This window comes from Phascolarctos cinereus, unplaced genomic scaffold (genome assembly GCF_003287225.1).
Source record: "Phascolarctos cinereus isolate Bilbo 61053 unplaced genomic scaffold, phaCin_HiC Scaffold_2;HRSCAF=192, whole genome shotgun sequence".
In the NCBI taxonomy this organism is placed as follows: domain Eukaryota; kingdom Metazoa; phylum Chordata; class Mammalia; order Diprotodontia; family Phascolarctidae; genus Phascolarctos; species Phascolarctos cinereus.
Window position 1 is genome coordinate 41232491 of NW_027555625.1, and position 13192 is coordinate 41245682.

Consider the following 13192-nt stretch of genomic DNA (forward strand, 5'->3'; position numbering starts at 1 on the left):
TAGTGAGGAGAAGGGTTAGATGGGAAAGTTAAGAGCACCAGGTTCAGTCCCTGGCCAGCCCTGGCAGACCATGGAATCCTGGGGGAGTGGCTCTTGGCTAAGTCACTTTCCCAGGTTGGGTCTCTGTCTTGCCATCCATAGCCTCAGGGAGGACTTCAAATCCTGGCAGCCTTTCCTGCGAAGGCTGAACTTAGGAGACCTTTTCCTGGTCCCAGAGATGCTCAAGGGAAGAGAGGGGACTGTTGCTGTGCCCAGAAGAGTAGGGTCAATATAATACAATACAATACAATACAATACAATACAATACAACACAACACAATACAATACAACAAACATTTATTAAGTGCCTCCTGTGTGTAGAGCCATGGGCTGGGCACTAAGGGAGATATCAAGTTCAGATAAGACAAGTCTCTGCCTCAGAAGGCTTCCTTAATGCACAAACTGAGCTCAGCAAAATAGCTGTGTACAAATCAAATCCTACTCTCTCTTTATTTTAAATTAATCTCCAACTGGCTCCTAACTGAATTCCTTCCTTGGTCAAATAGTTAATAAACTTCAATTACAACAATAGCTAACATTTATATGGCACTTTAATGTTTGCAAAGCACTTTACACATTATCTCATTTGAACCCTGGGAAGTAGGTATTATGATTCTCTCCATTTTACAGATGAGGAAACTGAGGCTGACAGAGTTTAAATGACTTGCCCAGGGTCACACAGCTAGTAAGTATCTAAGGAAGAATTTGAACTCAGGTCTTCATGATTCCAAGCCAGGTGTTCTTTCACACAGTACTACTACCTATCTGTAAACAAATGATTAATTGGATTCCTTGCTTCCAAACTCTTTCCCTTCACATGGCTGCCAAAATAATCTTAAAGCATAGATCTTGTCATGTCACTCCCTTGTTCAAGAATGATTGATGGCTCCCTATTGCCATTAGAGTAAAACAAAAACTTTTTGGTTTGACCTTTAAAACCCTTCAAAATCTGTCTTTGGCCCATTTTTCCAGACTTAATTCACATTATTCCTCTTCACATGTGCTATATTCCAGGCAAATGCAGTTCCCTGAACTTGGCCCTGTACTCTGTGGCCCCCATGCCTTAGTCTGTCTCCCATCTCTAGAATGTACTCCTAACTCTCTTCAGCTCTGTGTCTTAGAATTCTTAGCTCTCTTCAAGATCCAAATCAGGTGCCTCTTCCTCCAGGGAGCCCTGTTCTTGTCCCTGATTTCTGATCTGTTACTATGCTTACCATTTAAACCAATGTAGTTTTTATGTCTTACTTTAAATTTTATATCCATATCTGCACCAATGAATATAAACTTTTTTAGAGTAAGGACTGGTTTTTGTATGTGTTGGGGGGATATAGTACTTTTTTTTGTTTTGTTTTTGAGCTCAAAATAGTGCCTGGTACATAGTAGACACTTAATAAAAGCTTAGATTGAATCAAGATTTCTCAAGAGTAGAATACTGGGTTAAATCATTTTTAATGGTAGACAGTGGACCCTAGGGAGAGCCATAGTGCATTGAGCACTGGGCCTGGAGTCAGAAAGACTTCTCTTCCTGAGTCAAATCCAGCCTCAAACACGTATTAGCTGTGTGACCTTGGACAAGTCACTTCACCCTGTTGGCCTCAGTTTCCTCATCTGTAAAATGAGCCAGAGAAAGAAATGGCAAACCACTCTAGTATCTTTGCTAAGAAAGACCCAAGTGGTGTTATAAAGAGTCATATGTGACTGAAATGATTCAACAACAACAAAATGGTAGATAATGTTAACAACAGCAGAATACTCTATATTTGCCGAATCATCTCCCCTGATTGCCACCATAGCTCAAGGAGGTGGCATGGATTGTACAGGAAATTTGCTCGTGATTGTAGAACTTGTTGGCAGCACAGCCAAATCTAGAGCCCAGGCCGCCATCTTCCTAATACACTGTTTTCTCTACAACCTTTGTTAACTGAGAATTCTCATACCATAGGATGATAAGATATCGAGTTAGAAGGGAACTTGGAAATCATCTAGGCAGTGGCTCTCAAACATTGTGGTCTCAGGATCCCTTTATAGTCCTAAAAATCATTGAGGACCCAAAGTGCTTTGGTTTATATGAGTTATTGTCATCTATATTTGTTGTTGTTAGGTTATTTCAGTCAAGTTCCACTCTTCATGACCCCATTTGGGGTTGTCTTGGCAAAGATACTGGAGTGGTTTGTCATTCATTCTCCAGCTAATTTTACAGATGAGGAAACTGAGGTCAACAGGGTGAAGTGACTTGGCCAGGGTAACACAGCTAGTAAGTGTCTGAAGCCAGATTTAACTTAACTCCAAGCCCAATGCTCTATCCACTGTGCCGCCTATATTTACTGTACTAAAAATTAAAATTAATAAATTATGAAATATATTAATTCATCAAAAACTTATAGCTTGTTAATAATTCATTTCTATGAAAATTAACTATATTTTAAAAAATAAAGAAAATTAGTGAGAAGAGTGGCATCATTTTACATCTTTTTGCAAATCTCTTTAAATCTGGCTTAAGAGAAGACAGCTGGAGTCTCATATCTGCGTCAATCTGTTGTGACATGTCGTTTTGGTTGAAGAAGATGAAGAAAATCTGGCATTACAGAGGTGTTGAGGGCCGATCTTAAGAGTCTGATAAGGGTTTAAGATCCAAGGCAGAGTTTGACCTCTGCTCAGGCTTTCACCCCAAAGGGCTCATGGATTAAGTGGTAAGGCTCCCCAATTCCTTCTTGATAAAGAGGTCTCTGAGACATCCCTTCTCTCTCTTTGAACCTTAGATTTACATATTTACTCCTCTCTGCAGGTGGCGCCAAGGCGCCTGGGAAAACCTTGGAATCTACAGCCCAATCTAGGAACCCTGATAAGGAGGAAATTCATGATTGTCACATCCTCAGCAGATGTTCTGGGGAGTATCTGGCGGGGAGGACTCTTTGAAGTTAGGCTAGATCTTCCTTATATATTCTGTGCCCTCAGATGAATAAACGGAGTCAGTAATTCTACTCCGCCTGGCCCATGTCATAAGTTTATTTCACGCCTCTCCGTTCGGTGTACAATCTGGTTGCGGGCAACACATTGGCGCTTCGAACAGTGACTAAAAGTCAGAGATAGGAGCGGTTCCTTGAAACGCTCCGGAGGAAGAAATCCTTGCTGGTCACTAGCCAGGAAACAAGGTCCTGAAGTGGCTCAACGCGGTACTAAGGTAAAAAGGAACGAGGGTCATTACAGGTTTCCCCATAGAAATAATAGGATTGGGGGGGAATCACCAGGCTTACATGGGAGATTATAATTAAAAAAAAAATTGATTAGAAAAAAGTTTAGAAACAGGCTCGGTATTTAGAGCATAAGATATAGTGTCGCTTTGGAAAGGCCCACATATATACTTTCGATCTTAAGAGGCGCCCTTAAGATCAAAAGTATGGGTCAAGTACAAAGTGGAAAAAGAGATAGAGAGTATTACCTAAGATTACTAAAGAAAATAGTGAAAGAAAAAGGTTTAGTTATTCCAAACAGTCAGTTACAGGAATTTGTAGAAGTTATAGAAAAATGCTGCCCATGGTTTCCACAGAAGGGACAATTGATTTAGAGAAATGGGAGATTGTAGGCAAGCAACTAAGAGAATATTACAGAGAAGAGGGCCCTGGTGCATTCTCGATTGCTACCTTTTTAATGTGGAATGTGCTAAAAATATGTCTTACGCCCCGGATAAAGTACTAGTGGCTGAGAAAGTGATACGGGCAGATAAGGGGGTAGGAACAGATGAGGAAGAAGAAATGCATAAAGCCTTTGAGGAACAATTGAGCATAGTTGAAGAGGAGAGGGAAGATGTGTATTCTGTTATACAACAGAGAAATGTGCATTCCCCTAAGCAACAGAAAGATGTGTATTTACCTTCAGTTAAACAACAGCCTGGGAGAAAGTTAATATGTAAGGGCTTGTTAGAAGAGACAATACAAAGGGCAGAAAGCAGAGGGGAAGAAGTGCCTATGGACTTAAAATTAGCTATCCCAAAAAGCATGATGTTTCCACTATATGAAGAAGAGAATCCAGATAATCCTGGACAGATGATTAGGGAACATAGGAATTTTGAATTCAAAGTTTTAAGAGAATTAAAACAAGCCTCAGTACAATATGGGCCAAACAGTCCCTATGTACAAACTTTATTAGATTCAATAGCTAATACAGCCATGGCCCCATATGATTGGTATTCATTAGCAAAAACATGTTTGGAGCCAGGAGATTATCTAATATGGAAATCAGAATTTATTGAGCAATGCCAAGAGCAGGCAGGATACAATACAAGAACATTGATTCCTGTTTCTTTGGAGCAGCTCACAGGGACAGGAATGTTTACTGCACTGCAGCAACAGCTAGATTATCCACTTGTAGCATATGAACAAATTACGAAGGCTGCACGGGCGGCATGGTTAAAGGTTCCTGGGAAACAAGATAGGGGAGCCTCGTATACTCAGATAAAGCAAGGCCCCCAAGAAACTTTCCCAGATTTTGTAGCCCGACTTACGCAAGCCATACAAAGGAGCATTTCTGATTCAAAAGCAGCTGAAATACTCCTTCAAAAATTGGCCTGTGAAAATGCTAATGCTGATTGTAAAAAAGCCTTACAAGGCGGCAAGTCCAATATGGATATTACAGAAATGATTCAGCGGTGTGAGAGTGTAGGGACCACGCAATTTCAGGTACAGGCTATGGCAGCAGCCCAAGCAGAAATGCTAGCAGCTGCCTTTCCTAACAATCAGAGGGACCTGAGAAGGTTAAAATGTTTTAATTGTGGAAGGCCTGGCCATATAAAAAAGGATTGTAGGGATCTTAGGAAGACACGTCTCAGCCCCCTACTACTCCTTGTCCTAGGTGTCAAAGAGGAAATCATTGGGCTTCATTATGTAGATCTACTTCAGATGTTAATGGACAGCCTTTAAACCCCCGGAGGGGCCCGCTCCGGCCCGCCAAACAATAGGAGCAGCGCTGTCATTGATTCAACCAGTCCCTGCTCCGCGCCCACAAGACTCACAATATTAGACCTTATTCATGCCACCCCAGGTAGTGCCGGATTAGATTTAAGTTCCACTCTTGATAAAAACATTGGAGATGAAGTTGTACATATTCCCACTGGAGTACATGGTCCATTACCCCCAGGGATGGTGGGTTTAATCTTAGGCCGTAGTTCCCAGACACTTAGGGGACTCATGGTCATTCCTGGAGTGGTGGACTCTGATTACACTGGAGAAATTGAGGTTATGGTTTATGCTTTTCCTCGTTGTCGTTTTGTCATTCAAAAAGGGGAAAGAATAGCACAAATGATTGTAATGGATTATAAAAAACTGGGGAATATGACAAAAAAGGTAAGGGGGACAGAAGGATTTGGTAGCACAGGACTGTTTTGGCATAGAACTATCACAGATGCCAGACCAACTCTAAAAATAGAGGTACAAGAAAAGAATTTGAAGGGTTAATAGACACTGGAACTGATAAGTCAGTTGTCACCTTACGGGCTTGGCCTAGAGACTGGCCACTAGATCAAGGAAATGTGATGTTACAGGGAATAGGAGAAATAGCCGCTCCTGCACAAAGCGCAGCATGGCTTACTTGGAGAGTGGAGGGGCAGCAAGGGAGATTTAGACCATATGTATTGCCACACCTTCCATACTGCCTCTGGGGAAGAGATTTATTGAAACATATGAATGTTACTGTAAGTAGCAAAAATTTTTAGTAGGGGTCACGGTCGAAAAGAAAAGAACAGTACAGGTTCCTAAGATAACATGGAAAGAAGGGCCCCCATATGGGTGGACCAGTGGCCCCTTAGTCTAGAAAAAATTAAGGCTCTTCGAGATATTATAACCAGACAATTGGCAGCAGGTCATATAGAATTTTCCACTAGTCCATGGAATTCTCCTATATTTGCTATTAAGAAAAAATCAGGCAAATGGAGAATGTTAACAGATCTCAGACAAGTTAATGCTCGTATGATAACTATGGGAACCTTACAGCCAGGGCTGCCTTCTCCGATTGCAATCCCGGCAGACTGGCCTTTGTGGGTAATTGATTTAAAAGATTGTTTTTATACTATACCTCTTAGAGCAGAAGATTGTAAATACTTTGCATTCTCATTACCATCAGAAAATTTGAAACAACCTTACCAAAGATATCAGTGGAAGGTGCTTCCTCAAGGGATGAAGAATAGCCCCACCATGTGTCAGCAATACGTAGCAGATGCTATAGATCCCATCAGGAAAAAATACCCCCAAGCATACATAATTCATTATATGGATGACATCCTTTGTGCTCATCCACAAAAAGAGCAATTAGCTAGTATTATGGGGGACATGTTTACCGCTCTTAGAGATCATGGGTTAGAGATTGCACCTGAAAAGATTCAAAAGGCACCTCCTTACTGTACTTAGGACAATTAGTAGGGATGAAAGAAATTCAGCCTCAAAAGATATGTATTAGACAAGATAAACTAAAAACATTAAATGATTTTCAGAAACTCCTAGGAGACATTAATTGGATCAGATCTTATTTAAAAATAGGGACTCATGAATTAAAGGATCTATATGATATTCTTAGAGGCGACCCTGATCCTACATCTCCTAGAACACTTACTACAAAAGCAAAACAGCAATTAGAAAAAATACAGAAATCAATTGAAACTGCAATGGCTCATCGCATAGAATCTGGTGTGCCTTTAGAAGTTACAATATTAGATACCCCAGATATACCTTTTGGATGTATACATCAGAAAGACAAGTTACTGGAGTGGGTTTTTCGGCCTTCACAGCCGAAATATACCCTTCAAACATATCCTTCTATGGTAGCAGACTTGGCTAAGAAAGCCTGCAAAAGAATATTACAATTAGTTGGAAATGCCCCTAGTATTATACATCAACCTTATGATAAAAAACAAATAGAGGAATTGCTCAGTCAAGACCATTCTTGGCAGGTGCTTCTTACTATTTTTCAAGGGGAAATAGATAATACATACCAATACCCAATTTTACAATTTGCCAGGAAACATCAGTGGATTATTAACACGATAGTGCAAAAGGATCCCATAGTGGGAGCACTCTGTGCCTTTACTGACGCTTCCTCTCATCACATTTCAACATATTTTATTCCCCCTGATGAGAGATATGCAGCACATACACCATTTGATTCTACACAACAAAATGAAATTTATGCTATAATATTAGTACTACAAAGATATTCTGGTCCTCTTAATATATTTTCAGACAGTAAATATGCAGTAGGAATGGTTAATAACATAGAAACTGCTCAAATTAAAGTGTCATCTAATTATAATATATTGCAACTTTTTATGATGTTACAAAAAACTATTCGGGAACGAACTTCCCCAGTATATTGTACACATGTTCCTTCACATACGGAGCTTCCAGGACCTATTACACATGGGAATCAGATAGCTGATGACCTCACTAGACCAACCCTGTTAATGTTGTCTGTTGAGGAAGCTAAGGAATCACATGACAAATTTCATCAGTCTGCCTCTATGTTAAGGAAACAATTTGGGATTACTAGAGAACAGGCTCGACAGATAGTAAAATCCTGCTGTAAATGTCTTCCTTATATACCCACACCATATAAAATGGCTGTTAATCCACGCGGATTATATTCAGGAGAAATTTGGCAAATGGATGTTACTCATTACAGCAGTTTTGCAAAGTTACAATTTATTCATGTAACAGTCGATACTTATTCTTCCTTCACTATGGCTACTGCACAAGCAGGGGAAGCAGTACAAAATGTCATAGATCATATGCTTCATTGCTTTTCTATTTCTGGTGTGCCCTCAGTTTTAAAAACTGATAATGGCCCTGCTTTGGTTTCTCATGCATTTCGTACGTTCTGTCTTATGTTTTATATTCACCATATTACCGGGATTCCTTATAATCCTACCGGTCAAGCAATTGTGGAAAGGAAAAATAGATCTCTTAAAACATTTCTTCAAAAGCAAAAGGGGGGAGAAGCCAGGGGTAGGCCACGAAGACAATTGGCTCAAGCAGTATATGCTTTAAATTTTCTTACTCCTGATAGAGAAGGCTGTACCCCAGCTGAAAAACACTTTAGATTACATAAGGGGAGTAATTATGAGGAACAAAAGACTCAAAAAAAGAGTCTTGTGGAAGGACCCAAAAACCAGTCATTGGTTTGGACCAGATAGATTATTGACCTGGGGATGAGGGTATGCTTCTGTCTTTCCAGATGGTGCAGAAGGACCAATATGGATCCCTGAACGTAACATCAGAATCCGTCTCAGGCCTGCTCCCAGATCTAGTACCATTGATCTCATGGTGCTTCCCTCTTCCTTCATTTTATATACAGTTGTGGGCAGAACATAGAAAGTTCTTATCCTGTAAAGAAATCACTCTCTGCATCCCTCATATAGGGCTTTCCATATGTCCTTGTAAATTTTATAGTCACCATTCTTGTGAAACTTTTAATATTCCATCACATCAAGATATGTTTAATTGTGTTCAGCCATCCTCCAGATGATGTACTTTGAGGGTGTTTCTACTTTGGAGCTGTTATAAATAGAGCAGCTGCAAAGATGGCTTCCGTAATCACAGTGGTCTTCGTCAGTCAATACTGATGGAATATCTAGGCATGATGATTCTTTCCTCCAAGGGATGAGAGGGAGGGAGGCAGGGTCTCAGAAGATGCAACTTGGCAAGTCCATAGTCCAGAGGCTAGGGAATTGCCTAGAAAGTTAGAGACTACAACTCCCAGAAGCCTTCTCTCTCCAGCTTCCGGAATCTGGTTCCCATGGAGACGGAACTAACAAACTAGGGCAGCTGTTTGGTGGTGGAGGATGCTGCTGCTGTTCTGGGGAGTGAGGAAAGTGGGGTGGGGTGGGGAGGGTCACAGTTCGACCCTCCCTGGGGTGGGGGGGAGGGCATATCATCAACCCAGTGATCTCCAGCCCTTGTCTCCCTGTGTAAGCCGATGTGGATTGGGGAATGGAGGGGAGCTGGGGTGGGAGTAGGGGACAAGGAGAGCAGTGGGGGTGGGAGTGGGGAGCAGGGCTGGTAGGGTGGACAAATGGAATTGGTGAGGCTGGGAATAGGAGAGAAGAGCTGAGCCCAGTCCTCTGTAGCTCCAGTGGTACAGGTTGGAGGGGGAAGTGGAGGGAATTGGGGAAGTGTGTTAGGAGATGGAGAAAAGCCAACTCAGAAAAACTGAGAAAACAAGTAAAGTCTGTCTTTGTAGTCACCCCAAGGTGACCATTCCAGCCCACCAAGGCCATATCCTGATAGCCTTATCATGCCCCCCTTCTTGTGGAATGCCTTTGCCTGTATCTTAGCCTGCTAATTGGTCTCCCTTCTTCAAGCCTCTCTCCACTTGAGTCTATCCTTCACTCAGCTGCCAAAATGATTTCCCTAAAGGGAAGGTCTGACCATCTCTCTGTCTCTCTGTCTCTGTCTCTGTCTCTCTGTCTCTGTCTCTGTCTCTGTCTCTCTCTGTCTCTCTCTCTCTCTCTCTCTGTTTCTGTCTCTGTCTCTCTCTCTCTCTCTCTCACACACACACACACACACACACACACACACACACACACACACACACCCCTATGTAATAAACTCCAGGGACTCCCTATTACCTCTCTAGAATCAAACATAAACTCTTCTGTTTGTCTTTTAAAGCCCATCATAGCCTGGCCTCTTCTTACCTTTCCAGAGTTCTAACGTGTGACCCTCCTCCACACGCTTTACAATCTCTCCACACACCCATCATCATCTTGTTCTTCCTCACACACAAATTCTATCTAGTGGCTCCATTTTTTTCCTCCTTGATATGCTCATGCCTGGAATCCTTCCCCTCCTTACCTCTGCCTCTCAGCTTCCTTCAAGACTCAGCTCAAACCTCACTTTCTTCAGGGAGTTTTTCTAGTTCCCCTCCCCACAACCCTGATGCCTCCTCTCTGAGACTACATCCCGTTTACACTGTATTATATCTTGCACGTTGTCTTATTGAGGACTGCGGCAGTATTTCTGCCTTTCTTTGTATTTCCAGCACTTAGGATAGTACCCTGCACATAGTAAGTACTTACAATTGCTGGTTAGCTGGCTGAGTGGGGCATGGAATGGACTGGTTCATAGGACTCAGTGCCGTAAGAGAACCTAGAGATCACTTAGTTCAATGCTCTCATTTTTATTGATGAAAGGAACAAAAGCAGTAATTTGAACTCAAGAATTACAACTTCAAATCCTGGGGTCTTTCCACGGGCGAGAATTATTAATATCATCATCATCATCATCGCCATTATCATTATTATAACAAGGATAGGGGATAGGGATTTGACCTGAGATTTCAATGATACAGGAAACTTCCAGATGAAGGACCCCCTTCTACAAATGGGGTTGTTGACATCTACTTCTGTAACTTAAAGTCCTGGAGACTGTCCAGACCACTGAAAGGTTTAGGGTTAGAGTTCATGCTTTGCCCCGGGTTACACAGTCAGAATGTATCAGACTTGAACCTCAGTCTTCTTGAATCTTTATCCTGTAGACGATGATAATGATGATGATAATGGTGATGGTGATGATGATGGTGATGATGATTATTGATGATAACTCTTTTGTGTGGAATTTTAAGTTTTGTAAAGCACTCTATATATTTTAGCTCATTTTTGTTTCCAGAGAACTTGTGCATTTTAACTGGGTCTTTCTAGGGAGATCACTGGCTTTAGAATCAGAGGCCTAGGTTCAAATCCCACTTCTGATACTTATTAGCTAGGGGACCATAGACAAGTCTCATGGTCAAGACTTCCCTGGGTCTCAATTTCCTCATCTGTAAAATGAGTTGACCTAGATGGACTCTGTGGTCCCTTCCAGCTCCAAGCTAAAATGATCTCATGTAAAGAGGTTATCCCCGATTCTCTTGTCTAGCTGATCAATGCATGCCAATCAGAATCAGAGATTGCTCAATCTAGGAGGGACCTTTCAGTTTTTCTAGTCCAACTCCTTGGTATTGAGTTTTACAGATAATGAAACAGAGGAAGATTCAGAGAGGGTCAGTGAATTCCTCAGATACCCAGCAAGTTAATGGTGGGAATTTTCAGCACTCCCAGTAATGTTTAGGTTCACTGTCAAGAACAGACAATTCCATCAACAGGTGGGGGAACAAAGCATAGATTGGAGGCTAATTTGTCTCTCTCAGTTTGCTCAGACACCAGTAAACACTTCAGAGATTTTTATTCAGGTATGGGTTGGACTAAGTGACCCCGAGACCCTTTCTAATTCTGAGAATCTGTGATTTTATAGTTGCTGTTGGGAGCCTATAATATAGAATATGCTATGCTTTGCTATACCATGATATGACATATGTTATATGTGGGATGTATAACATATGGCATGATATATGATATATGATGTTGTGTGACTGTGACACATGACCTGGTATGTACCATATTATATAAAGTGACATGTGATGTATGGCACGGTATGTCACATGCAACCTAATATGTATTGTATAACACTGACATGTGTTGTGTGATGTGGTATATAAGATTATATGTAGTATATCATATGTTATGTGATGTATCATGTGTTGCTAGGTGGTGTGATATGTTGTATAATATGTGCCATGATATGTGATATGATGTATCATGTGCCATTTGATATATGGCATGTTATGTGATGTGATATGTCTATGTTTTATAACATGTTATAACACAATCTACATTTTATATATAGCACATCACACGACACATAACAAATTGTGTTGTGTGGGGTTGTATTTTATATGTGACATGTTTTATGATGTGTGGCATGTGCCATGTTGATAGATGCATAATGTGTTGTGTGATGTATGACATGTTATATAACATATAATGTGATGTGTGATGCATGACATGATGTGTGATATATGCTATGACATGGCATGATAGAGCAATTAAATACTCTGTGCTAGGCACTATTCCGGAGATACAAATATAAGCAACAAAGCCAATTCCTGCCCTCAGGGAGCTTGGGTTTCAATGGGGGCAGACAAGGCACCCAAAAGGGAGCTAGAAAGGGAGGAGGAGCATACCCAAGGCAGCACAGTTTGGGAATGGTCAGCAAGACAAGGGGAGAATTCATCTATCAGAGTCCAGGATCAAAGGCATTCTGTGTGTGCCCAACTTTTTCTTTTCACATGGAGATTCTCCATCCTCTTCCTGCTTTCTAAGCATTGTCCTCTTTAGCATAGGCAATAAAGTGGGGGAGGGAACCTTCTGGTGTCTGAAACTTTCCTTAGAATAATGGGTGACTTGAAGAGCAACCCCTTAGTGATTAGCTTTGAGCTTGGCACACAGTAAGTGTTGAGTAAACATTGTTGGCTGACTGACCTATCCGATCCAATCCAACAAGCATTAAATCTTCACGGTGTGCAATGCACTGTGCTGGGGATACAGAGATAAACTAAAACAATACCTGCCCTGAAGGAGCTTATATCTGACTGAGTGAATACAATATATTAATATCTATATACAAAATAATTTAAGGAGTATGGAAAGAGAACTAAGGGGTTCCAGAAAGTCTTCTCAGGAAGAAATGGAACATGAACTGAGCTTTGGAGGGGTTTCTAAGAGGCAGACATGAGGAGGGTGAGTGCTCCAAGGCTGAGGGACAGCTTGTTCAAAGGCACAGGGGGAGGAGATGGAGTTGTTCTGAGTTGATGGTTGCTGTCCAGCCAGTCTTTACCATAGGAACTTCAGATTAGAGGGGAACTCAAAGATCTCTAACTGAGGAATTCTTTGGGGAAAAGTTCCATGAGGTGGGTAATATCTAATCAGACCAGAAAAGTCTGGGTGATGTAACATCCAGTCAGTCAATAGGCACTTACCAGGCATCTTACTATATGACAGGTAAGAGCAGTTAGGTGGTGCGGTGGATAGAGCACCAGACCTGGAGTCAGGAAGACCTGAGTTCAAATCTGCCCTCAGATACTTATTGGCTTTGTGACCCTGGGTAAGTCACTTATCCCTGTTTGCCTCAGTTTCCTCATCTGAAAATGAGCTGGAGAAGGAAATGGCAAACCATTTTAGTATCTTTTCCAAGAAAACCTCAAATGGGGTCATAAAGAGTAGGGCATGACTAAAAGGACTGAGTAACAACAAAAATGTGCCAGGCATTGTTCTAAGTGCTGGAGATAGAAAGAA

At 41.4% G+C, this 13192-nt stretch overlaps 1 protein-coding gene across 2 annotated transcripts in view; it reads left to right on the forward strand.

The window, feature by feature from the left end:
- Positions 1-8938: 8938 nt before the first annotated feature.
- Positions 8939-13192, forward strand: part of DRC7 (dynein regulatory complex subunit 7) — a 38370-nt gene continuing 34116 nt past the window's right edge. For both annotated transcript variants that reach the window (XM_020963765.1, XM_020963766.1), the window contains exon 1: positions 8939-8989. The gene's annotated coding sequence lies outside the window, so the exon portion shown is untranslated. The remainder of the gene's footprint in view (positions 8990-13192) is intronic.